Below are 26,476 nucleotides of genomic sequence, written 5' to 3' on the forward strand. Positions count from 1 at the left end.
ATTTGGGGCTTAATGAAAGGGGTTTAAGGTTTCTGATAACAGTTTTCACGATGAATTCGATTACCTAATGATTAACATTTTGATTTTTTCACGGTATCTATATTTTGTGTGATAAATTTAAAGAGAAAGTAATTTTGTTCTGAGATTTCTTAATTTCTGCATACAACCGTGGATATATAAACCTGGCTGATGTTAGTTTTATATGACCTCGACTGTACATATCAATCATAACGAATTATTAGTCTATTAAAGTAGTAAATATCATGTCATATCTTTAGGCTACTTGTATAAAATCTGACACCAGTGTTAGCAATAGTATCAACACGAAAAAGAAAGAAAGCATAACATAATTTTATGTAAGCAAATAAGTTTTTAAATCCCTATAAAGCCATAAATACCGCAAAAGGCCCCAATATTATAATTCTTCACACACCAACTACTGTTTACTTTAATACTTAAAAGTTTTAGCATAACAAAGAAAATTCTTCAGAGGATTTCTATACGATAAATCACATATTCCATACACACTCAGCCGGCCTCTTCGATTAAGTCGACATGTCACAGATAGAATGCGCAACTTGGAATTTACCGTAGTGACCAGTTTTAACCGATTGCGCAATATAGATTCATATGATTCCCTAATGAAATGGCTGTGCCATTTGCCGTAATGGACGGTACTTGATTAGTTCCTGAGATTTGCTGTGATCAGTTTACCTATTAAATTTGCAATAATATTGTTATTATTTTGTATGTATTTCTTCCTATTACAGATAAGTTTTAACTAGATAAATAAATAAATAAATAAATAAATATAAATAAATGTATAAATAAATGATAAGTTTTAACTAGATTTTTAAGATTAGTAAATATTCTCTGCATTGTAGGTATGGTCCCCGCCCTAGAATATCCTATTCTACCCTACCTCCTCCCGTGACTATCGTACCAAGCGAATAATGGATATAATAACATCAACAGGCAACAACAGTATCCGAAAGAGGATTGAGTTAAAGTAGGCGGCCGGCACGAAATTTGAACAAAATCTTTAAAAATTAAATGTTTATATCTTAAGTGGTCCCTGGGCGTCAAAGCTGAGAATGCATTCAGATCACGCGTGGATAAACGTATATTTTATGTCTAATAACGCAAGAAACAGGCGTCATGCAATCATGTAATTATAATTTACTAGCTGCGCCCCGTGGCTTCACTCCCTTGGGAATTTTGGGATAAAAAGGTATGTACTATATCAGGTTATATTCTACCCGTTTACCAAATTTCGTAACAATCCATTTAGTAGATTTTGCGAGAAAGAGTAACAAACGTATGTACGTTTGTTACTCTTTCACGCCTCTCAACTCCTCAAAAATTTTGGCATTTATAAGATTAGTAGTATAACACCCAGCCAACATTCTAGGCATGTGCAAACGATTATGACAATACATATATACAATATAAAGACTGAGGAGATCAATGGCGGCGCAGTGGTTAGCGCGCTCGACCTGTGATAGTGGCGGTTACGACACTCTCACAATGGTCCGTCAAAAATGCATTATCTTAAACTCTCCATGCTTCGGAAGGCATTTTAAACCATTGGTCTCGGTTGTATTTGCAGTCGTTAAAACCCTCGAATCCGCAATGGGCCTGCGAGATGGGTCATGGCCCATACTCCTTATCCATCCATAAGGAATTCCTGTGTCCTAACACAGACATTCATTTAAATGGCTGTAGATGATGATGATTATAACACAGCCTACATTCTATGCAGGTGCAAACGGTTACGACAATAATATAATATAACATATCGTTCCCACGTTGTGCACCGGACACTGGGCTCAAAGTGCCAACATATCAACGGCCCATTGCCAGCGTCACTGTGCCCTGTACTCTCCTTTCCAGAATTACGACGTCTTGGGACACAACCATTGGTTTTAAAATGTAATTCGAATTTCATTTTGTTCATATTTTGAAGTCTCAATTTGTACTAGAATATCTTGCAACTACAAGCAAAATCTTAAATAATTATTGTTGATTGCTAGCGGGTAAGTTAACTACTCTGCACAAAAATTTTGTGATGAGTAGAGGCAAAGACAAGCCACCTATCTTGAAGTTAATGACCAAATGATAACTTTTAAAATAATATAATCTTATCATACAAAGAATAAAATCATGGCTTCAATTTCTTTACAAAAAAGAAACTTAGCTTAGCACTTATTTATATTTATTTCATTTTCAAAATCTATGATTTCTCACGAGAATTTCGAAATTCTAATTTTGCTTTGGTAGTGGTTACCATCTCTGCCAAGTGCCGTCGATTGTTATTCACTAGGACATATCGCCTCACATCGCTCGCATACGTCGAATACTGACTTTCGGGAATCTACACACGCAGTCTTCAATAGCGGTGCAAGCAATTGTATAATATATCGATGGTGTATCCGATACTATCGTGCACTTTAATCCCATCATTACTGTTTTTCAAAGCCCCCACAATAGTATCGACCTACGGACTGAGGCATCATCACCATCATCTAATTTAAGAGCGAGGCTCCTGTCGGTGGAATTCTTTCTATTGCTCTCTTTTTATTGCTAATTGCTTAACTTTTTGATACGACACGACGCCAACTTTTTATTATATTAGCCTAATGTAACTTCCTTTTGATACCGGGCCTTACTTCCGTCTACATTTCCTTCTAAAATATGCTTATAGAGCAAAAGGCTATCGTGTTTTATAAAGTACCTACATTTAATATCAAAACTAGTGACACTAACAATGATGTGGATACCTACTATTGGTAGACTGATCTTTCATCATTAGGATTATAAACTTTTCAACCATCGTTTCAATTTTGACTTGATCTATAGTTCTACTATCGATAGCATTACAACACTAGTCTTCAAGGTAGGTGCTGATGAGCCGCTGACTTCTTAGACATCTATCTTTAGGCCGCAGGACACGTGTTGCTAGAAAATGTACCTAGAAATAGATGAGTTATTTTACTTTCTATTCTTTTATATATTCTTCGGTTAAATATGGTTATATGTACTTGCTACAACCTACATCTATAGTATTATTAGGCTGAAAATTATTTTTTTTAGAAATACTTCATATCAATCGATTTATGTAACAGTCTTGTCCACAATTTTTATTTATTTATTTCACGTAAATTTGTACAAGAATCACAAACGATTTAGCGAACATTTAGCGGATATATGCATATTTCAGTGATTTTTTATAGTGATATTTTTTGTTTCGTTTAAAAATTGTATGTAAATTATATCCAGTTGGATCTTATATATTTCATACTTCAACAGTTATATGGAAATTTTGTTACGCATTCACGCTATGGCCATAAATATTTTCGCAATGTCCAAAATTTTATCAGCTTTTAATAATTTGGCCTTAACATTAGATCTATCCCACTGCGTGAAACCGGTCTTATAAACAGTGGAATCGCATTCTAATTCGCGATTAACTATTCGATTGAAGAAATGTCTTCCGATGTCGCTGAACGGATAACGATTACCGGGAATTAGGAATTGTGCACATTTATTTTTAGCATTCCGTAGGAAAATTCACAATATTATTTTATTACTAGTGGTCGCCCGCAACTTTGTCATTCGCGTGTTCAGGTAACATTCGGAGCTGTGACGCCTCAAAGCCCAGGGCTCGCGTAACAAATCAGTCGCCACGGACTTCTTCCACGATAAATAAAATATAGGTAGCCTTAATATTTCAACGAAGTGCAATCTATACTCCCATTTTGCGATAGCGTGCAAGCACTATGTTCTGGTAAAAAACGCTTATGTCCAATGTTTACCCGGGCGTAAACCCATCTGTAGACTCTCGGGCGAGTATATCTGGAACTTTAGATACATACGTCGAAGCAGCATGTTGTCACAGCGATCGTCACACAAACGGTGCCCATGAACACATGAATGAACGTATTGAGATCAATACAGACGTACCCCGCGGCCGAGTGCTGCTTATCACATGCCACTTTGACGTCTCGAGAAAATGTGTCTTTTTGTGCCGCTTTATGGAGATAGGAAGACACGATGACATAAACATAGCGGCTGAGTTTCACACAGTATTTTATAAATACATACTTGGATATTGTGAATATTTCAGCTCTCTGTAGGAAAGTACATTGTAGGCTCTTAATTTTGCCTGTCCTCTTTCTATCAACCAGAAGTTATCTTATATCTCCCTATATTCAGCTCTCATGTTTGAAAGTATAATTTGGACACATTTTAAAAAATCTCTCTCTAAGTCTACCGATTCAAAATTATTAATTTAGACAATTCCGAGTGTCTAGTATAAACTGAAAATCAGAGTTTCTAAATTTTGTAGGTATAGTTATAGTTCTTAAATTAAGTTTATAAACTTAATTCATAAACTTTTTTCATGAAATAATTTCTTCCTTTCGAGTCATGTTCACTTATATTGTCAGAGACCTGAGATGAATGAAAAAAAAAAGAAATTAAATCAGTGAGAAAGACAGAGAGACATAAAATACCAATAAACCCGTTTCAAGTTTCACATTTTATTAGATGTATCAAATTTTAAATATGTATTACAATTTCTTTGGAGCAAATGATCTTATACAAGTATTTTAAGACGAGATCGCTCAAAAGAACCTTGCAGTTTTATCTTTTCTCGTATATTACCGGTTCTTTGGTTCACTGGGCCACTGTCAATAAATAATATACGAATAATAAAATCATCAACATCCGTATCGACGTTTTAAAATTACAATCGTGACTTCATTCTTCATTGGTTGTTGAAAGCTCTGGGCGATGTTTTATTTAAAGCGAGGCGCTAGCTACATAAATCATTTGACGTCTCTCACTACGATTGTTCGATTATTTCAAGAATAAGTACAGAATAAGAACCTAATTGCATTATTTTCTTTTGATGTATTGACAATTCGAAGATATTGTAAGTTTTTATAATGCAATCCGTCTTCATGAGAGCGAATTTAAAGAAGACGTAAATAAAATGATGTGGTCGTTAACAAAAATAACAATATTAAACATTATGTCTGTAAATGTTATGATTCAAACATTTAAAAATATATAATACGATTAGGATATTTTCCAGTTTAATCTTGTTGTTGTTTGAAATTAATCAATACTAATATACCATACTACTCACTCTTTTTTTCTCATGCGCCCATACACTTTATTCCAGTTAAATTGTTCCGCATTACTCCGCAATATGCGGGTAGTGTCTCTATTAAGTCCAAAAACGAGGTGAAACAATTATTGTCGGCGAAATAAAGTGATACAATTACGATTCATTTTAATGATAAATAATCTGCCGTTGCTTTAAATGAGACGAGAATATTAAGATAATTGTAAAAACTGTCCCAAGAAAGAGCTAATTATTGTGGACACGAAATCAATCTTGGAGGTTCCGGTTCCGTCCAGTCATTAGGTAGCACCACAAATTTGGTTCTCGTTGGGTCTTTGGAGAAGATCCAAGTTATAACCATTTTACCTTTTGGCCATACCTTGATTGTTGCTAAGGATGGTTGTGATAGAAAGTTTAACGAACCCTGGGCTCCGATTCTCAACGGCTGAAGAATCCGGGAAAACAAATGTTCAGATGAAAAGAAACATTTCTGTTTTTTATGTAAAATCATCATTGTACTGGTAAATCATAACTTATCTTTAAAATAAAACGTAAAATATATGATCCAAATAATCTCACTGAAGAAACTGACTCGCTCGAAAATGTTTTCAGTGTAGATTTTGGTAGATTATAGTTTTTTTTTTATTTTTAACATATAAGATAGAATACGAATGCCATTTAACATAGATCTTCAGACTTAAGTGGATTTTTTTCGACTTTAGCCCCAATCGACAGTACCATGAGGAGAAAACTACTGAAACAGGTATCAGAGTAAGAACTGTTCTCATTTCTGATTCAGCGAAGTGCAATACCTGACACGAAAACAATCGCTTAATAATAAACGACAAAAAACTTAAGCGGTAAAAATGCGATTCATACCGCATTAGGGGCACGTATGGACCGGTACTTCTAGGGTTGTCACTCGCCTGTTTTTCTGCTCGTGTTCATTTGGCTGAGAGTTAACAATAGGGACGTGATAGAAATATTATGAGGGTGTCAGAGATACTCGGTACGATAGAGGTACAAAGTAATAGATACAACGTAAAGAGTAATTAAAATTGATGGATTTTAAAAATATGCAATCAGTGCAGTTACATTAAAATTTAAGAGTTCAACCTGAAGATTATTAAAAGTGTCGACAATGAAATATCCGAATAGAAATATTGGCTTTTAATTGCATAAAATAACCAAGTATTACGTAACTTGGGATGCTGTTTGCTTATTTACTTAATATTAAAATGCATGTAAGGATTCACAAAACTCTATATATTGAATATTTTCTCATAACCGCAACACTTTTGTACAGCCGAAAATCGATACTTAATATAAGTTCTGCTAAATGTCTTCATCAATAACTGATAATTTATGTACAGCACGACCCGTACAAGACGAAATTGCGGCCGCCGGCTTCCCTTTGTAATCAGTGCAGAATTATAAAGCCACCACCGCGGGCTCTGTTCCTCTATTAAACTATAATATCTCAATGGTAAACGATTCAACTTTTTCTGCAAATGCACGATCGAATCTATCTAGTAGCCCGAATGAAAAAACTCTACGATATAATATAAAGTAATCATAGTTAATGTTGTATCAATGTTTTTCGGGAGTCATTAGATACTTTAGGAGCTTTAGTTTATAAGTAATGAAATAAATTAATATTGTTAAATAATGAGGGCTAAATTTAGCATTAACATGTTTTTAGCCTGATTAGAACTGTTGGATCAAGCCTTCCTTTCTTTCTGCTACCGTAAATATATTTAGCTTTATATAGCATCTTAGTGCAATCCATTAAATTATGCTTACAAGGTCCATCCAGGTATAATACGCTTATCTAACTTAGCTCCAAACTGTATGTTCTTATCTTTTTAACAAACAAAAATCTATACATCAAATTCATTTGCGTTCTTTTATTGGCAGTCGTAAATCAAAACATTACTTACAAAACGTACATTGACGTCCCAAACAGGCGTCAATGTGAGAACATAAAAAACAGGAACTAGTAAAATCTTTACTAAACAGTAAAAAACGTAGTAAAAACAGACACTCATTCCCCGCTCAATGTATTTATACTGACTAAGTTGATGGATGTCTATCATTAGAGCTCCATAGTTCTTGTTTACTGAAGATAAACCAGGTTTAGGCAGTACCGGTATTAGTACTTGCACCCTGGGCCATTTTTTTACGGCACCCCCATCTGCAAAATGGCGCGGTATGATCACATAAACCTAATTTACAAAATCTGTGCGATTTCACAAAATGCTCTCAGTGCACGCAGCAGTGCCAAAATGCCAAAGTGCAGCCTCGTGCACGCGTCGTCGTGCCCAGGTCGTGGCTAATTACTAGTCAAAACTGTTATAGTTTATCAATATAGTCTTGTTGACACGAAGAAAAAAAATTACAAAAACTCATAGGCCCAGCTCTGGACATTGCAGGTCCTATGCCTAAATAAGTTAAAGATATATAAAGAGGTGCTGGAAACTGCCGCGGCGCCTCTTATTACCCAAAGCCCTGGGCAATCGCCCAATCGTCTATTCTACCACCGCTACCAGGTTTAGGCACTCGAGATCGGTGGCTATTTTTAACGAGCCATTTTATTAGTTTAAAAAAGATCGTTTAGATTACACCCGCGTTGGAGGTTCGAGGGTTTGTGGCTTATTGGAGTTTGAAATATTGGGTGGTGGAATTAATGGCACTTTTAAAAAGTACCGATCAGTATAGTTTCGTGAAATATTGCTGGCTTTTTGTTACATTGTAACCAGTTACTGTTGCTAAAAACTATAATGTTCCATATTCAAGATCTGAAAAAGTTTTTAATGATTTATGAGAAGAACACATTCATTGTCATCATCAGATTACCATACAAGCCTTACAGAATCTTCGGATTCATACAAATATGGTTTCAAACAGAGATTCGAAACTGCTGCTTAAGCTTCCGTCCATCTTCACTACACTACAGAGGTGAACTACTAACGTGAATATTGTACAAAGAAGATATGCTAAAACTACATAATGTAAAGCAACACAACAAAAAATTACTTTTTTGTTGTAGATTTACATCTACAACGGACTTATCTCATGAAGGGATTCTTTCGACATAGTAAATGTAGATTGCATCTTTCTAAATAGAGCTCCCTTTACTAGTGCCTACAGTGTAACTAAAAATAAATGAAGCGAGCCTTAAACGCCTTTGATTGCATACAATCCTTGCAGCCTTAATCCAGACTGGTCCAGAAATAAACCAAAACCGGGTCTGAAGCAATATCTTCATCAAGAGGTGTGCTCAATCGATTATACCGCTTCAATACTTATTCATATACTCGGACTACCTACAGCGGATTTTTTATTTATAGATAAGCGCTGAATATTTTTGATATTGTTGCATATATGCTTTTTAGCATGGTTGGCAACAAACCAAGACCTATTGAAGACAAAGGGGGACGTTTACCACAGCAATGGGAATTATAAACAAGCTATTAGAAAAAAGCGGCACTACTTCTTTTTAAATATGTAAGTTAACGCTAATTTATTCACCATCGTCAAAAATATTATTGGTTTTTACTGCTCTTAGGCATACTAACGAAGTCATCGTCAATAAAAATAGGTACGAGATTGTTTCCCAGACATATGTCCACAGGTATCAAAACACAGGATAAGTTTTTGAAACAAAATATGCAATATATGGTTTTAATATCGTAGAAGATTTTTGTGAATACTAATTTGTTTATAATGTTAAGTGTATTCCAAAATGAAAAGTTTCCAAAAGAACATGTGCGTTTTTTAAGACCCACTTTTAACTGGATGGACGTGAGATTCAAAACAAATGTATCTTCATGATACACAAGATTTTCTACTATTAAAATTCCAATTCTAATTGAATACCTTGTAATAAATCTGGAAATGGTACAAATTTGCGCCATTAAAGCAAATATAGATTGATGATAAGATGAAAATGTGAGGAAATTAATTCAAACGCATCGAAATGACACAATAACGAGAAGAAACCATTAATTAGACGCAAGCGCAGGTATTCAGAGCGTATCTATATAAGCGGGGTTTTATCAAAGTGGGCACAACCGAGCGAATCGACAACGACCTCCCTTTGGAGTTCCTTATATCGAACGAAATAGAAGCGTGAACCCTACTCTGTAATGTGATCTTATAATTTTATTTCTACGACAAAAAAAAACAAAACAGTCGAAGAAATGTTGTTGGATATCCTTGGTAAAATCATATGCATCAACAATGTATCATATTAGGTCAAACATTTTAAAGAGCGTTTTGCATTTGCTTTTTTGAATATTTTTTCACAATGAGATTAAGTTTTGGGATCATGTTATTTTGATACTAACAACATTTTAACATTAAACGCGTATGATTTATTTATGTCCACATACCATTCTTTATTGTCATTGAAAAATTTGTACGGAACTTCTTTTGCATGAATACATTTCTCTGTTTCCATTTTATTAACTATGTAGATAATTCCCTATATTCACTGCGGTATGTTAAACACTCGATGCGTTTTATTTCCAATGTGCAACCTCCAGATCCCAAGATAAATGGTGAATATTACACTGTTTTAAAGCATTTCTCTCAGGCACGCAGTTTGTCATTTAGCACACCCTTAATATCGATGCCATTGCCAGATAGCATCGTGTTTATGTCGCTTAAATTAAATTGCTTGTGTTGATTATTGTGACACGGCTTTTTATATCTTCAGATTTATTTCCATCCGTTATTGTCGCACCTTTATTTTTATCTTCGTTCAATTAAGTTTGAAACGATTGAATCGGATCGACCGGTTGTAATAAAATTATTTTCCCATAAAAATCAATGTAAACACCGTAACATTCTATAAAAGCGGTATAGCTTAACGTCTTCATTAGTCTGCGCACGACCTCCCGATTGTGGGTCCCGATGCAATTTTCGAGTCGACTTGTACTCGACTCGGTAATTTGCGTTCAACGTCGGGTCCCGATTTGTCGGGCCACTATTCTGTAAGTGCTCAACAATTTGCAGGGTCCTGTTGGGCAATTTTCGAACGCGATTGGTGCGATCTATCGAGGTGCCCGGTCCTCTCGCGGTAATTGAGGCTTCGCTTGAGGCAGGTCGCAATTTTAAAATTACCTCGATTGAGTGTTCACCTCTTATTGCATACTCATTGCAGCGAACTTAAAAGCTTTTAAATTTACAACTGATGTCAGTAATTTAAGTGAGAGCATCATTAAACTGCTGTTTAAAACAATGAGTTCATGTTAAATTTGCTGTAAATATTTTTTCATTAATAATTTAAGGCTTATTCTACATTCGGCGAATATTTTTTATCTTAATAAGTTTCGATTGGCCGCATCCGCTTTTTTGTAAGTAAAAATATGAGTTTACTCCAAAATATTTTTTTAAAGCCCAAATTATATTTTCGGTCGCAGCTCTGTGGTTTCTCTAATTATCTCCCGGCATTCAGGTGCTACACTGAAGGGCCGCCACAATTTTCTATTAGCATCACCTTCCTTTTTTTATGAAAGAAATATAATTGTACAACCTGAGCTGGAGCACGAAGACTAAAACAACATGATTTATGACCCAGGGCTAGTTAATTGTATTTTTCTCCAAAAAACGCCGGGCATTATCTCGTGGCGGTCGACAGGTAACAAATCTTGCTTTTTAAATAATATTACTCATCGTTTTCGATTTGGGAACGCTTGCTACGAATGCTTTATCACCACCTACTCGGCGTCCCGCGGTTCACGGTATTCTTTGGTCCCCCTAAACTTTATTCAAATGCGACACACATTCATCTATCCGTCTCTCTTCCTCAGTAGCGATTAGTCGCTCGCGTTCTATTGCCGTCTCGCACCCCACTAAAATAGATTGTGCCCAAGCGCAAAGTGTTCATGTCAAAACTTTTGTATAGAGTTGGATAATGGCTTACGAAATTTTTCCCCTACCTCGTGAGTTTTTTTACAGTCGAGCTTGTATGCTAGGGTCGTGAAGTTGTGTTGATACTCTGGATCGGGTTGATATGGAGTTTTTTATACCATAAGTTTTATATACGGGCAAGCAGATGCCTTCTCCGATCTAGGTGTACTCTGTCCACGCTCTTATAGTATGGACAACAGTGTCAGTTGTAAATAAGGATTTGTATAGACCATACGTATCGAACAAGTGGACGCGATCCAAGCTTTATTGCTTCTATTTCATGCGATTATAATTAATTGTTCAATCATTAATAGACTTCATTAGTGATCTTATAAGAAACTAAGAAGGAATATTAGTTTTTTTTGTGAATTATCGTGTCGTTGAAGATTGTTTATTGTGGTTCAGTGCAATCATCGAATAATTTTATGTGACTTATTCATAGAAGATTTGAAAGGATTTTCAACGACTGTAAGTATAATTTTTACCGATTTTAAAGGAGGTATTTGTACTCAATTAGCAGCAATAGATATTAAAGTAAACTAGTGGGAGGGCATGACACATAAATAATATTGTTTTTTATTATACAATTTATATTTAATTTAAACAAAATCGTTAATAAAAAGTAACATTACAAGTTTCCAAACACAAACTTTTACCAATAAAATTGCTGCAACTCTCTTTTTACAATAGATATGTACAACAATCAATTTAAGGAAAAATATAAATTTTCACACTTTAGTTTTCTAGTTAAGTGAAACCCAAACCAGAACATGGCTCCGCTCAGAAGGCGGCTCATCACAGACCTTTAAAGATCCAGGCGGAATGTCTCGCGATAAAAGATGTCATCCGGATTCCCAGTCCTAAATGCAAAATGGAATCATATACATACAATCACTATTCAATTTACGACCTTAACACACTGGTGTCAAAGTTCATTATCGGATGGGCAGGGGTGGCGATGTCCAGAGGTCGATTTTGATTTTTTGTTCGCAATCCGAGACAAAGTCTGACCTAGCTTTGGGAATTCATAAACCGAAGCGTTTGATTCGTTTTGTACGTTGAAAATAATCCAGTTTTTGTTGTAGTTTTCAATATTTCTAAGGATTATTTTGACATATAGTTTCATTTTGTATTAACGTATCTATTGGTTCTTGTTCTATTTTAAGTTTTGTTAGTACGAAGCGAATCATTTTTAACGAAACAAAAATAACATCTCTGCCACGTATAATCTAAATTAGGAAGAATGTTAAGTAGATAGAATCCATTGCTAGAGCTGAACATTTTTTTTTAGTTTACTAGCGGCCTGTCCCTGCTTTGCTCACCATAATAATTATACACCTAAAAAATAAATGAAAAAAAAAATGGAAAATTTCTGCCGACATCTGGGGGCACGAGAGTTTCCACCGCCAAGACGAGCCAAGCGAAGCCTTTTCTAGAAACGTTTCATCGTATTTTTTCCGTATTCTCGATATTATTATACTACAAAAGAATCTCCACACTTATTCACTTACACAAAAGTTGCCTTAAACCTCAACACTCTCAAATAAAAAGGCGCGCACGATATTCGCGGCACCTGAACTGAATTAACTTTGTTCACTTTTATCACTCGGGTATTTTTGTCAGCGACTTCCTCGGATAGCGGGATTCTCAGTCCCGAGGAAATGAAATTCTTATCGTGACTCAGTGGGAAGAGCTTCTTATCCGAAGAGGAAATATTCACAAGGAAACGCAATAAGCAACGTGAAGAAAGACGCGAAAATATTTTAGGGGAGAAAAATATTTTGAATCAACGAAAGATTTCATTTCTTTGTATTGTAAAAAATTAAATATAAATTGTTTGAAATGTAATTGAGCGACAAATGTGAACAGCGATTTATGAATCTATTCTATATCCAAATCCTCGGGATAATTTTTCTTTACTAATAAAATCAATTACTAATTACAAAATGCGTAGAATAATTTAGGTACTAGTAAAACATAACAGAGCATAAAAATATTGATGAAAAAAAGTCACAAATATGCAACCAATACGTATGACTCTGATTAAACACGATTAAATTCAGTGATTTACTCGTCCGATAGTATCGTTAACGATTCGATTACATTCGCGTTTAAAATTTTCAACAATGATGTCCCCTTTTTCATTCTGACGCTGCGGCTCTGAATTTACGACCGGCAGCGCCAGCGCTGCGTGCTGTTTCTAAAAATGTGTCAAACTTCTTTCATTTGCTGCCCGCGGCCTTGTGAGTTTTTACTTTTTTTTAAATTCCCATTGTTTATTTTTTGGCTCGCATTGAAGATTTTATAAAAAGCGAACACTCGCCGGATAGAAGTTTCTCCGCTTTTGACTGTTTTGTTTAAACACTTGTACATTTTTTAATGACTATCGTTGTAAATTTTGTCAAAACCATTGAAGGCAACAAAAGAAAGAAATCTGTCGTGGCAAAATAAGCGGAAAAATGTTGTAAAGTCATAGTTCTCTTAACAAAATTAAAAGCTATTTCTTTATTGGATTTATATCGATGCATGAATATCTATCGACTCGATGAATCGATGTCTCTAAAGTGGCCCCGATCCGGTGACCGCCACAAACCGGTTCCATATCTGGTATTGGTCACATCTCTCAAAATGATATCACTCATATAATATAAAGTGGCAAATTAAAAAACACAAAACTATGTACTAAGTAGGTACAGTCGACAGCACATCAACCTACCTAAATTTAATACAAAATGGCCACTATTGCCGCGGCATAGCGGTCCACACTGGGTAACTTGACATGCGTTTGATTCTATAGTAGGTATAAACGGTATAAACATCATCATAAATATATTATGTACACGTAGACAATGTAGTGATTAATTTGTATAATGATATTTAAATATATAAAATAGTTTTACCTTAGTATGAAACTAAGATGGCATATTCCAATGCACGGTAAATCGCGGAAGAGGCTATTTTGGCATTGGCAAAAAATATATTTAAAAAAACATTCCAAAAAAAGAATAAAAAACGAAATATTATCAATGCGGTGCCAATAGCAGAGATAAGGAATTTTGAAAATAATAATTAATTTATTTAATTATTTAATGTTGATAAACAAAACTAAAAATTGAATAATAAAGTATACAATTGTATAATTATACAATCGAGCGCTTCATCATTCATTTTGTCATTTAATAAATCTTATTTAGGTAAAAACTGAAGAAGCTAATAAATTATACAAAAGTCCGTCTTTAAGCTCATTAACTCTTATTATAAATTAGTAACATTTTACAAGACAATACACATATTATTTTTATGTATTGTGTAGGAAACTATCCAATTAATTTTTACACCAGTTGTAGCATTGTTTTTAATAAAGTAGATTTAACTTAAAACGGTAATAAAACAATGCTTTTTACAACAATAACTGAGAATGATCTAGATTTACTTTTTAAAATACGCAACTTAATTCAATAACATTAAATAATTTTTAATTAATCTTATTAAATAAATTGTATGAATGAGTTGTAAAAGGCGAAAACTTGCTGACAAATTAATTATAATGGGTCTCTTATATGGACAATGGTAGCTTTTATTCTCAAGGCTTATTAAAAATTCTATTATTTTCATAAATATATTGAGATGCTACAACACGTATTATTTTTTATAATAATTAGGTACTTTTATCTTTTAGTCAAGAGGTTAACGGAAAAATATAATTAAATCCAAATTCAAGTTTAAAAGTAGCAATATAAACAAAAGAGGTCATCAAAGTTTATAATATTTAATCGACTGAAGATTCCTCAGGCTCAAAGATTCTATCATATTTATTTTCAATTAATGTTCAATTCAAACTCATATCAAATGATCAGAATGGAGATCGAATATGAGCTTATATTGCCAATTTTCCCTTTAAAGACTCTATTTAAATATCAGATTAGATATCAGACACTGAGAAGGTGTGCTAGACAAGTTTATGAATGCATATGTCAATAAAATATACAAAGTTATTACCGTAAGACGTTCGGACACACGAAAAAACATATCGTAAAGTAGCCACGGCGATTATAGTGTCTATAAAAATGGTAAAACCAAATTCATTCACCGTCTAATATGCTAATTATGCAACTTCTATACAGTTTTCTTTGACCACGAAGTTCATATTTCGGCGTTCGAATTTCAAATTTAGAGATGCGTAGGCGCGACTATTCGGGTGATTCTAATCCGTACATTGTGGGAGTGATGCATAGTTCTTTCACTAATATAAATTTCGCTCGTCGACTTAGATTTATCAACTAATGAGGTCCGATGAGCACAGACGTAGGGGAAACTCGATTTTCCTCTTAGGCAAAGGCAGCGCTTGCGCAGCCTTTAAATCAAAACGACACGATGCGTACGTTAATTAATGGCATTTCACGCTCACCGCAGTGTTAAGTTTTATTCTAATACATAGTTGTTAATTAGCTAGATAATATATGGGCTATCAGGATCTTATATATTGCATCAATATCTGCTTTCATTATACAAAATAAAATTATTATGTTTAGCATATTTAGTGTTAAAATAAAATAACGTATAAATTGTATTTAACAATTTTCATTTATTTTATTTATTCACACACATACATAATATCGTTTTGTAAAATTTTTGTACAACAACAATAATCTCTTCCGAGATTTACCGTGCATCGTAATTCTTACGAGATCAATACAACATATAGATAACATGTTTTCAATGTTTATAAAGCTATCATAAACAAAAAATAAGCTAAATTGTGCATTAAAAGGTGTGAAAAAGTGATAATAATACATTATGTACGGCACATAAGGGCGCGCACACACTGCAGGCGGCGCGTTGGGCACAGCTGTCCTGCAAACTGACAGCTTTTAGATTAGGGTCCCCCTCGCGGGCCCCTCCCGGCCCCTCCCAAATTGAGAACTCCGGCCGCCTCGCTCTAAATTAGTAACGGTTACCAAATTACTTTTTAATTTCGAACCCGTTATTAAGTAGATTCTCGAAACAATCTGCGTTTTTTTTGCGTTGCGAATGCGAGCAATGACTTTGCTGAATATGTTACATTATGTATTTGTTTTTCATGAATAGGCGTGTTTCGAAAAAAATAAGATTACATGTAAATTGTTTTCATACATTACATATAATTTTGATAAAATCCAGTTCGTTCTTCTCCAATTTGATCGTAGAATTGTGTATCTATTCAAAAAGTTTATTAAGATATAATCAATTTTGATTCTTTTATAATTTGGTTTAAATGTATAAGATAAATATTTAAATTAAATTTAAAAATTTAGGTGAATTTTTAAAAACATTTCATATCTGAATAAAGACAATGTATCGACTTATAAAAAGAAACAAAATGTAAAACACACACATTTATGGCCAATTGCAAATCGAACTTCAATAAAATTAAATAAAAAGAAAACAACATTAAAATCGATGTTTCATATGAGAATAACAAAAGCAAGAGTTCAATATTGAGTTACAAGTAACAAGACCATTCGGACATTGAGAAATCTTTCATCTCATCTGTATCGTTACCCGGCAGTTATTCTTTGTTTGTGTTTTTGTCTCTTTTTTTTGAGCGCCCGGGGCGCGCCGGCCTCGGCCCGGCCCTAGCCGCGAGTTTCGTGGCCCAACCCTAATTTTAATGGCTGCTCGTCACATCCGGGTTACTAAGTATGGAATGCATTCTTCTAATTTGTAGATAAAAGATGACTGATGATAATTAATAATTGTCGATTGATAAAATAGATCAATTGATTGTATCGGTATTAAACTAGATAAACAGCTTTTAGCATTTTAGCGTTGCCTTAGCAGATTTTTTTGTTTTAATACTAAAATGCCGGAAATTAAATTTAGCGACGCGTAATGGTTAATTATTACTAATCTAATTAAATAAGTTTTTTACAACATCGCAAGTTAAATAAAAACTTGTACTAATAAAAATAGACCAGATTATCATTATGTGTCCGTACTTTATTAACTCATGTTCAATATTCCGAAAAATATGTTAAATATAAATACCTAAATATATTAGGACAAATCACGCAGATTGAGTTGAGCCCCAAAGTAAGTTCGAGACTTGTGTTATGGGATACTAACTCAACGATACTATATTTTATAACAAATACATATATAGATAAACATCCAAGACCCGGGCCAATCAGAAAAAGATAATTTTCCATCATGACCCGACCGGGGATCAAACTCGGAACCTCTCGGTTCAGAGGTTCACTTTACCACTGTGCCGCCGAGGTCGTCAAACGTTGTTTATTTCAATCTCTATGGAGGGCGTGAAAACATTCATTTAGAGTCGGCAACGTTCATGTGATGTCTCTGGTGTTACAAGCCTCTGCGGTGACCACTTTCTATCAGGTGGGCCGCAAGCCTATTCACTTGCTCAGTAGTACAAAATAAAGTATAAAAGTATAAGGGCGTTCATCCGATTTGTAGATTGTTAAGCCGGCTCCACACTATCGCGGAAAAGTTCGCCGATATTTGACGGATTCGGTATACATTGCTCGTTTTTCATTGCGGTAAATAAAGCATTCATACAAACTACGCAATGTTCGCGCATCTGAGTTCGATGATATTGTGGACTGTGGAGCCATATATTTCCATAGGCTAACATAAGATAATCGTATCTCGTCAGTACAATGTAAGTATAAAGCGCGTGCGTTTAGTATTGTTTATGTTTCTCGTCCGCGGGTGGCGCAGGCGCATCTAATTGCATTCATTATGATGCGGCGCAATAAGTCACAAGTTTATTGGCTCGATTGATGATTCTCCGAATGCTTAGTTTACACGGGTTTGAATATTGGATATTATAAAAAAGTTGATTAATACATTTAATTTTTTTTAACTGTTACTAAAATAAATAATATAGGTATTCTCTTTTCTTAAAGCTAAAACATATCCCACTTAAAAATTTGAAATTGAAAAATCAGATTTACATTCAGACATTAGTTACTTTACATTGTTACTACATAATTATTACACTTTTTACTTAAAAACTAGTCTTCATTTACGTTTCCGGTTAGTACACAAAAAATCTGCAAATTTTAACATTGTAAGTACTTAAGTACCTACTTCATTAAAAGTAATGTTAGTATTTGTGCACAATGTACCTACTACGTTCGTGTGAACTAGGCATTATCCAATAACTTTTTTCCCGGCATGCGTTCCTCAGAATAGCATATCTAGACCTAGGGCTTGAAATATGAAATTTTTACACGTTCAACTGGGATCTATTGGTTCTACCCGGTTAAACTGGATTTACTATGAAGTAAACACAGTAATTATGGTTTTTATTTCATCATTCGACTTCAATGAACCATTTCCTTGCATTCGATTAAAAATGTAATACACACTGGTATTCAATGGAATATCGAATGAATGTTACATATTCATTGGTTGGTTGATAATTATTGTGAAAAATATCGGATTAATATTCTTGCTAACTTGTGTACAGGCATGCTTTTTTCAAAGTTTTATCAAATTTTACTATAAAAACATTTTTTTTTTAATTTTGAAATGCCAAACATTTCTAACTGGAGTTCTGAATTATAAAAATATACTTCTGATGCCGTATCAGTACTCTCATGTGCCTAATATGATGAGCTTATTATACTAAATTAAAATTAAAAATTAAAATTGCCTGTTTCAAACTATAGAGTTTGAAACAGGCAAATTTACAGTATAATTACTATAATATAATAGTAGTATAATTACTATAGTATAATACTTATTTATTTTTGATTTTATATTATAATCCAATTATAAATGGAATTGTGTTCGTAGCATTAATACGAACTATAAGTCATTGATGCACTCGAAACCCTTCCCTACAAGCTGATGCATGAGTTACGAGGCAGGACCTGCGCCCGGCGCGCTCGATCAGGGTTGCCACTTTCAATATATTAATTTGTACCTATTCAGTTTTATACTCCACTAGCTTTAGCACGCTACTTCGTCTGCGTTTATTTTATGCGTCCGCCCGTAACTTATGTCAATATCTCCGGTTAAGTATATCGAGATGTAACCTAGGTATACGAGTATATATATATGCTATACCACGGTGAAAACCATAGTAGATTTTGCGTGATGCGCAAGTATTCGAAAATAAAACTTTTTGGCTTTAAGTAGTCAATTAGTCAGTATCCCCATAATTATTTTATGTATAGACATCGCATTTTATGTACTTACATTTTAAGTAAAGAAATATAGAAATTGATGAGAAATGTGAAACAAATACAAAATTTACCATTTTGTTATTTGTTTTTTGGATCGTCTGAGGAAGAAGCCGGGAAACCGCTCAGATAAGAGAGAGAGAGAGAGGGAGTGTAATATAAATAATAAAGTTTTAACAAATGTTAACATAAGTCTGTAATATAATATATTATCGAAATCAATTTTGTCACAATCCAGGGTAAAGCGGTTTTTGGCCAGCCCTATGTCAGATGGACCAGGCTTTTTGTTATATTCATAATTGCTGAAAAGTTTTCACGGCAGAGCGTCGGTCACGCGTATTTTATCACTATGAAATTGAATTATTTATGACATGCCACCGCCATTGTGCGTGCTCGTTGCTGAATTTTAATAAGTTTATTTTTATTATATTACTAATTTTTTTAACTGGCAAGCCATTCCAATTTCAAACTCAAATTACTGCAATTTGAGTTTTCTATATGTTAGTTAAGTATTTACCCAAACATAAGATACATTATTCATATCGAGTAAAATTTTTAAGACAAGATTTTTGATCCCATCAACTATTTGTTATATTTGTATTATAAATTTTAAAATCTAGTCGAATCCTCTTCTAAAGCTTGTATTTAGAAATTATTATCTTAAATCATGAATCTTTTCAACATTAACTTTATTATTAGACAAAAATCACGAAGTGGCAATGATGCTTGTTAGAATATAAATTATACATTTTAACCGTGATTAGTATCTCATCTCGTCACAGAATGACATATCTCGCTTAATTGCGTCCCCTAAAGCCTTGCCCGGGATTTATGTATATCCAATCCCGTCCTAATCCCGCTCCGCCCGGGTCAATCCGACCCCGGAAAAGGTTTTCCCGGTTATTTTCCGTGGAACTTTTAATCCGACTGAATACCGACATACATCATAGAGGATTAAGAGGTTTAAATTGGAAGTTACCGACGGTCGAAATAAATTTAAATCGGCTGGCACTTCGTATTGTGATATCGGAGCCGATGCTAAATGGGAACCGATTTTATCCCACAACTAAATCTTTTGGAGAATTCACTCTTAGAAAAGTTGTATTGTGGTTTGGTTGGGATATGATTTTTGTTGTTATTGAGAGCTAGATTTCTAAAGTTTATATTTGATTTGACATGCATGAAGAGTATAGAAGTATAGAGGAATCCCTGGTCTCTGCATAACCCCATGGGAAACAGGCTTGGTAATATTTATGGTAGACTTAGAGGGTTATTGTTGACGAAGCCCCCACGTAGGTATTAAAATGCAAGATCAAATTGTTTAAAATAATGTGACCACTATGCTGTTCTATCTTCAAATCAAATGTCAGTTGACCAGAAAACTGTAATAAGATTTTGTGTAAAAAAATTTTATTGACATTATTTATTTATTTATTAAAATTTCATGCAAAACCGCCACTTAGATAAATATCCGCGTTTAGGGTGAAAAGAAATGCAGTTGATAATATTTTTGTTTCGATTAATTATACATTTCAAACATACTATTTCAATAATAAATTGGCATTTATATTTGGTGTCACATATTTATTCAACATGCACGGTCACTAATTTCAAATCAACATATGTGCTAAAACTGGTTAATAAAATAGTTTTTAAATGTTTCCAATGATAATATTTTACTAACTTATTTGATATAAATTGTTACGGTTAATTTAATACTAAATCATAAATTTAATTCGTACAAGCCACACAATAATAAGCCAAACAAGGCATCATTAAAATAGTTTGATAAAAAAAATGCAAACCACATGCCCAATTAATAGTTCAATGACCTCGGCTTAGAGTGGGATTTAGGATGATTTAGGTAGCATACACACATATCGGAACAAAATTAAAACGGGTATCAATAAGGGTGCGATATATCATCGAAAGCGTCTAGCTGGCAGACCCTTCGGAGTGGCCCTTGGGGTGCCCTGTTATTGAGGCTTTTAGTATTTTGTACAATGTTCAAAATATGAGAATAGAAAATTACCTACTTCATGTGATATTTCTCCCTTAATATATAATTGTTTATTTTTCTCTTTTCTTCATATAAAATCTAGACAAGTATTTTATCATATGTTCATACATTTTAAATTTATGCAATAATATATATTTTTTGTAAATTTTCGTAGTTTTGCCCATATTTTTAGCTGGCTATTTTTGCATCTTACGTGCAAATTATTATGTGCATAGTAATTGATGCAAAATAAGCGAAAGGAAACTTTCGTAACAATCTGTTTTTAACAGACATTGGATAATCTTGCGCACATAAATAGAGGCTTTAAGTTAGTGGTTTATGAACGTACCTACGTAACAAGTGTAATTTTTTTATAGACAAAAAATTTTTAAACAATTCGAAAGATCTATATTTGAAAATAAAAAACGCCACCCAAATTACTATAATAGGGTTTAAAAATAGCCGCGGGAGACAGCTAGTGAAAAATTAAATTTAAATTTCATAATCATAGTCGTATCCTCATGGATGACAGTCGTGGCAATGCTAACTTGCGCTTACTTTAGTATTTTCGTCTTTCATCTTTTACTTTTCTTTCAATTCTGACGTTCTCCGAGTGAGTATTTTCCTATTTTCTTATTAGTAAAAACATATTATTAATTTGCTAATAGTGTGTCATTCACACAATTTCGATAGTCTACTTCAAGGCATAGTGGACTTTGCTGCGAGTAGGAAGATGTCCGCATCATCCATCGATCTAATAATATCAAAGAAATGGCATATTTACCTTTTATAACTTCATGTTCTTGGCCTTTCCCTAATATGCACTATAAAGTCGGCCGTCGTCCAAATCAGACAAAACGACAACCAGGAGTATAATGTTGAGTAAATGCATTGATGCTATCTTAACTGACTGTGCTGTAGGAATGCCGATGCGGTAGACTATGTCAGTTAATCTAGTGCCCGTGCGCATCTATACAAACGCTAGTACAAGCTTAACATTGATTTTTGTTTGGAAAGTTGTTTTTGCTTGAAGTATTTTGAGCAAGTACCTACCAAGTGTTATTAGAAATTATTTTATTAAATCTGGGACTAAAATACTAGATTAGTTTTTAAATAACTATATTTCAAATGGCCACAAGTATGTAATATTAAAAAAAAAACTATTTCATTCCTATTAAATAGATAGCTATTATAGGATTAATATTATTTTTTAATTATAAAATATATTATAAGAAGATGCCGAAATTATGATATGCCATCAAAAATATATTTCATATAGTTAAGATTAGTAATACCTAGATTATGTAAACTAAATCGACTACCTATTCAGCAAGGTAATCTAACAATGGTAATCTTCGCAAGTTGCAAGTTTCAAATTAGTTTATAACTGCAACACTCAACTTTCCTATATTATAACTTAGTAGGTATTTTATTTATTTATACAGTCACTCACTGCACTAACAGTTGCGCAAGGCGTGCAGTGAGCCAAAAATATACATTAAGTAATTATTATTATATGACAAATACACGCACACAAAAATCGTCACAAAAGGTACATTATGTATATCAAAAATGCAAGCATAAAGGAAAATTTTGCTGATTTTCTACGTTCGCACATATTCACATTCGCTTTAATCTATGACGTCATACGTGCGTACCGGGCTCACATGTGTGCCTGGACATGGAATTGGGCGCGTAAATCATTAATCAGGCGCGTCATTTGTTCCCGCCAAAATTATTAATGTCCGTTGTTGCGCTCACGTTGCCTGTTCCCGAGTGGAGTAGATAGATAAATTTTACTTTGAATTAGAGTGGCAAATAAGAGTTCTCAAATTACAGTTTTAATCTGTCTCTTAGAAGAAAGTATAACGAAAATTAGTGTGAACGATAAAATTAAGAGTTTTATTGAACAAACACTTTTTTCAGTTGGTCAATTAAAAAAATGTTTATATAATAAAAATCTTGGTATACACGTATATTTGCATATTCACGCTTTAAATTATAATTTATAAACAAATATAAGTATTCACTGAAAAGAAATGTACTTTATCATATTAATTGAAAACCACACAATCATAGAAAATTACACTTTTTTAATAACATCGGATTTTTTTTTCTACACATGCAATACAAGATTCACAATTAGCTAAATTATGGCTGAAAGTAATAAAACACGTAACTTTTAGTACTAAGGCAGCTAATCAAGTGTGAACTTGTAACTAAGTAGGAGGCTGAAAGGGTGTTATTCAGGCGAAGGGTTGCAACCGCTGAGGGCCGGAGGCGCAATAAACTGTCGGAGACTCTCTGATTAATGGATGTGTAATTGTTACCACATAATGTACAATAACTTGGATAGATAAATACCCCGTTTCTTTATATATAGGGAAAAGAGTTATAAATTTATATATAGGGAAAAATTACACAGATTGAGTTAACTCCAAAATAAGTTCAAGACTTATGGGATACTAACTCAACGAAACTTTATTCTCATATATAGATAATCATCCAATACACAGGTAACTAGAAGTATTATATAAGGGCAATCTGAAAAAGATCATTAAATGCTTAATGACTTTTAGATAAAGATGACTCGCTTACCCTGCATATATATTTTGTCCACTTATGAACTTCTTGTGTTACCGATAAGAACAGAACAAAATGTTACTCTTAAAATGCACTCATGTTTATGACATAATACAAAAATATCTTAAAAGTAAATAAATTATGTACTTTTTTCATTAATAATAAAACTGTTTCGAGAAATAAAACTAAATGAATGATTTTTATTATATAAACATACGTCAAATAAGTACATTGCTTTTTGTATTTGATTTCTTTAGCTCTGTATTATAATTCACAGTATTAGGTAAAGAGTCGATATTTTTCCATACAATACATGTAACTATTTTAATGACTCCAAAGGTCCGTATTTGAGCTCATAAACAATTAATTGGAAGGCATTCTTATCCAAAACTTAACACATTAATTTTTCACCCCACTAATTGTGTACATTCCTCAAAGTAGACCTAAATTCGAACACGGGAAGGGCAAGGGTAGCTTAAAATGAACCCAACAGATTATTAGGAGTTTATTATACAAACTATAATTTTGTAATTTCAATAGTTAGTATTAGGCTCATTAAATTCTCATTGCGAATATATAAGTACTCAAATATATTTCTTATTGTGGGAGATTTAATGGATGTCACTCTTTCACACAAAAATTATAAACAGATTTCAATGAAGTTTGTCACACAGATAGAATATATTGAAATAATATATTAAAATAAATGACATATATATACGGTAACATAAATATTTGTAAACCGATAGGATAATGGTTTATTTCCTTATTTTTCTAATAAAAATCAAATATGCTAATAAGGTTTTCGAACATCCGACGGATGCTCTACTATGATAACGAAAGTATAACAGAATATTTAAATAGATTATACTAATTAGTATGAGTCCTAACTACAACTAAGTTCCGTTTTGCATAAATAATTTACAATAAGTCTAATAATTTACAATAACTCTATTAACGGCTTATTTAATAAACGACCTGACTAATCATCAATTTTATTAAAACTAAGTAATTATTGCATTTGAATCAAAGGTTATGTTGTATGAACAATAGGTCTAAAAACTTTAAGATAATGCTGTTTCACTACTAACATATAAACAGCGATAAATAAATTCAATTACAAACACTGAACGCCGGGGCGGCACACACTGGGTGGGCTGGTAATTGCACTAATTACGTCAATCCTTCTCTGTTATTAGCAATGAATTATTGATGCTCCGTCGCCTGATAAATGATCTTGACTTGTTAACTGAATGCTAATTGCATTTTTCCTATTTAGACTACATTGTCTATAAGGGCTCATAAAACAATTCAGATGATCGATAAAAAAAACAACGACATGTGAACCTCCCGCATTCAAATTCGAATTTCGACTGTCATTTACCTATTCACCGCTAGATGTCGCTGATTTAAATGATTCCATAATTCACCGCAGGAGCGCGCTACGTCCGCGCGCCATAAAAGTCGTGTTTTATTATTATTTTATTGCACGAGTCGGTTATCAGTGTTGTTTATTGACATTCTATTATAAAGTAGTAAATAAACAAGCGTATAACCGCAATAAAACTGGCCGTTCATCATTCAAGCGAGATTGAGACGATAGTGAAGCGACAAAAGTGCCGTAGTTCAATATGGCGGCATTAGAGGGCGTGATTTATGTCAACAGTGATGTTCATTTATGGTTCAATTTGTTGAATCGGCGATTATGAGCGCATTAGTTTTTATGGGGCATTAAACTTGATTTTAATGGGCAGTTCTTCAAACATTTTACACTTTATAAAACGGTAGCTTATTACTAATAATCCAACGGAATTATTACAGTCAATTATGCGAAATATGATTATGATAAAATACTTGCATGGTTTAGTTCTTTTTATATCAGAACCGACGACGTTTATACTTTGTTGCTTATTTTTATACTTCTAACTAGAATAAAAGTTTTGGAAATATTATTTATTTAAGTACTACTAGCATATACACGCTGTTATGTACAGACTCTACAGAATGTTGACATAATAAATAATCCTTTGAACCAAATTTATAAATAAAAAGTTTATTTAAAAAATTGGTATCTACATGGTTTGGCTAAATAAAAACATAATAATGCTTTGCTTTTTAAATAATCCTAATGATTATAAATTCTTGAAATCTATCTATTAATTACAAGATACTATTTTTTATACTTATCGTAAAACGTCAATGCACGCACCCTCACTTAATCCTCATAGGGGTACACAACCCCTAAAAATTAAAAATGGCCGCGAGCGCGATGCTCTCGATTGGTGGCAATAACTCATCCCGCCGCCACCAGGGGCGCTCGCGTCGCATCATTTGTCTATGTCAACCCCCTCCAGGCTCTCTGAGAAATATACCCGAGAAAGATATAAGGGGTGTTCGAGACAGTCGTAAAGGTCGATTTTGTTTCTATATTTGTATTTGTTAGCTCAAACTCATGTCTGTTTTATAAGTTTATTTTTTGTCGCATTAATTTATTTATTGCTTGTTGTTGTCTTCTATGTATTTTAACAGGCGTATATAAGTGCGACAAATTTGTTCTACTTCGCTGCATGTTTTTCGATGATTCTATATTTGAAATATTCCGAAATTATTAAACTGAAATTTAAAACTTAATGGTTATAAGTTTCAGTTTACTAC

General features: G+C 33.5%; 1 protein-coding gene across 2 annotated transcripts in view; it reads left to right on the forward strand.

Annotated features, from left to right (window-relative positions):
- The window catches only part of LOC128672433 (homeotic protein antennapedia), a 172,395-nt gene that overhangs the window by 37,236 nt on the left and 108,683 nt on the right, over positions 1-26,476 (forward strand). The window contains exon 1 of one of the 2 annotated variants that reach the window (XM_053749577.2): positions 11,092-11,515. The exons of the other annotated variant lie outside the window; for it this stretch is intronic. The gene's annotated coding sequence lies outside the window, so the exon portion shown is untranslated. Of the gene's footprint in view, positions 1-11,091; positions 11,516-26,476 lie in introns of those variants that run through there. 2 annotated transcript variants of the gene reach the window in all.

Source organism: Plodia interpunctella, chromosome 9 (genome assembly GCF_027563975.2).
Source record: "Plodia interpunctella isolate USDA-ARS_2022_Savannah chromosome 9, ilPloInte3.2, whole genome shotgun sequence".
In the NCBI taxonomy this organism is placed as follows: Eukaryota; Metazoa; Arthropoda; class Insecta; order Lepidoptera; family Pyralidae; genus Plodia; species Plodia interpunctella.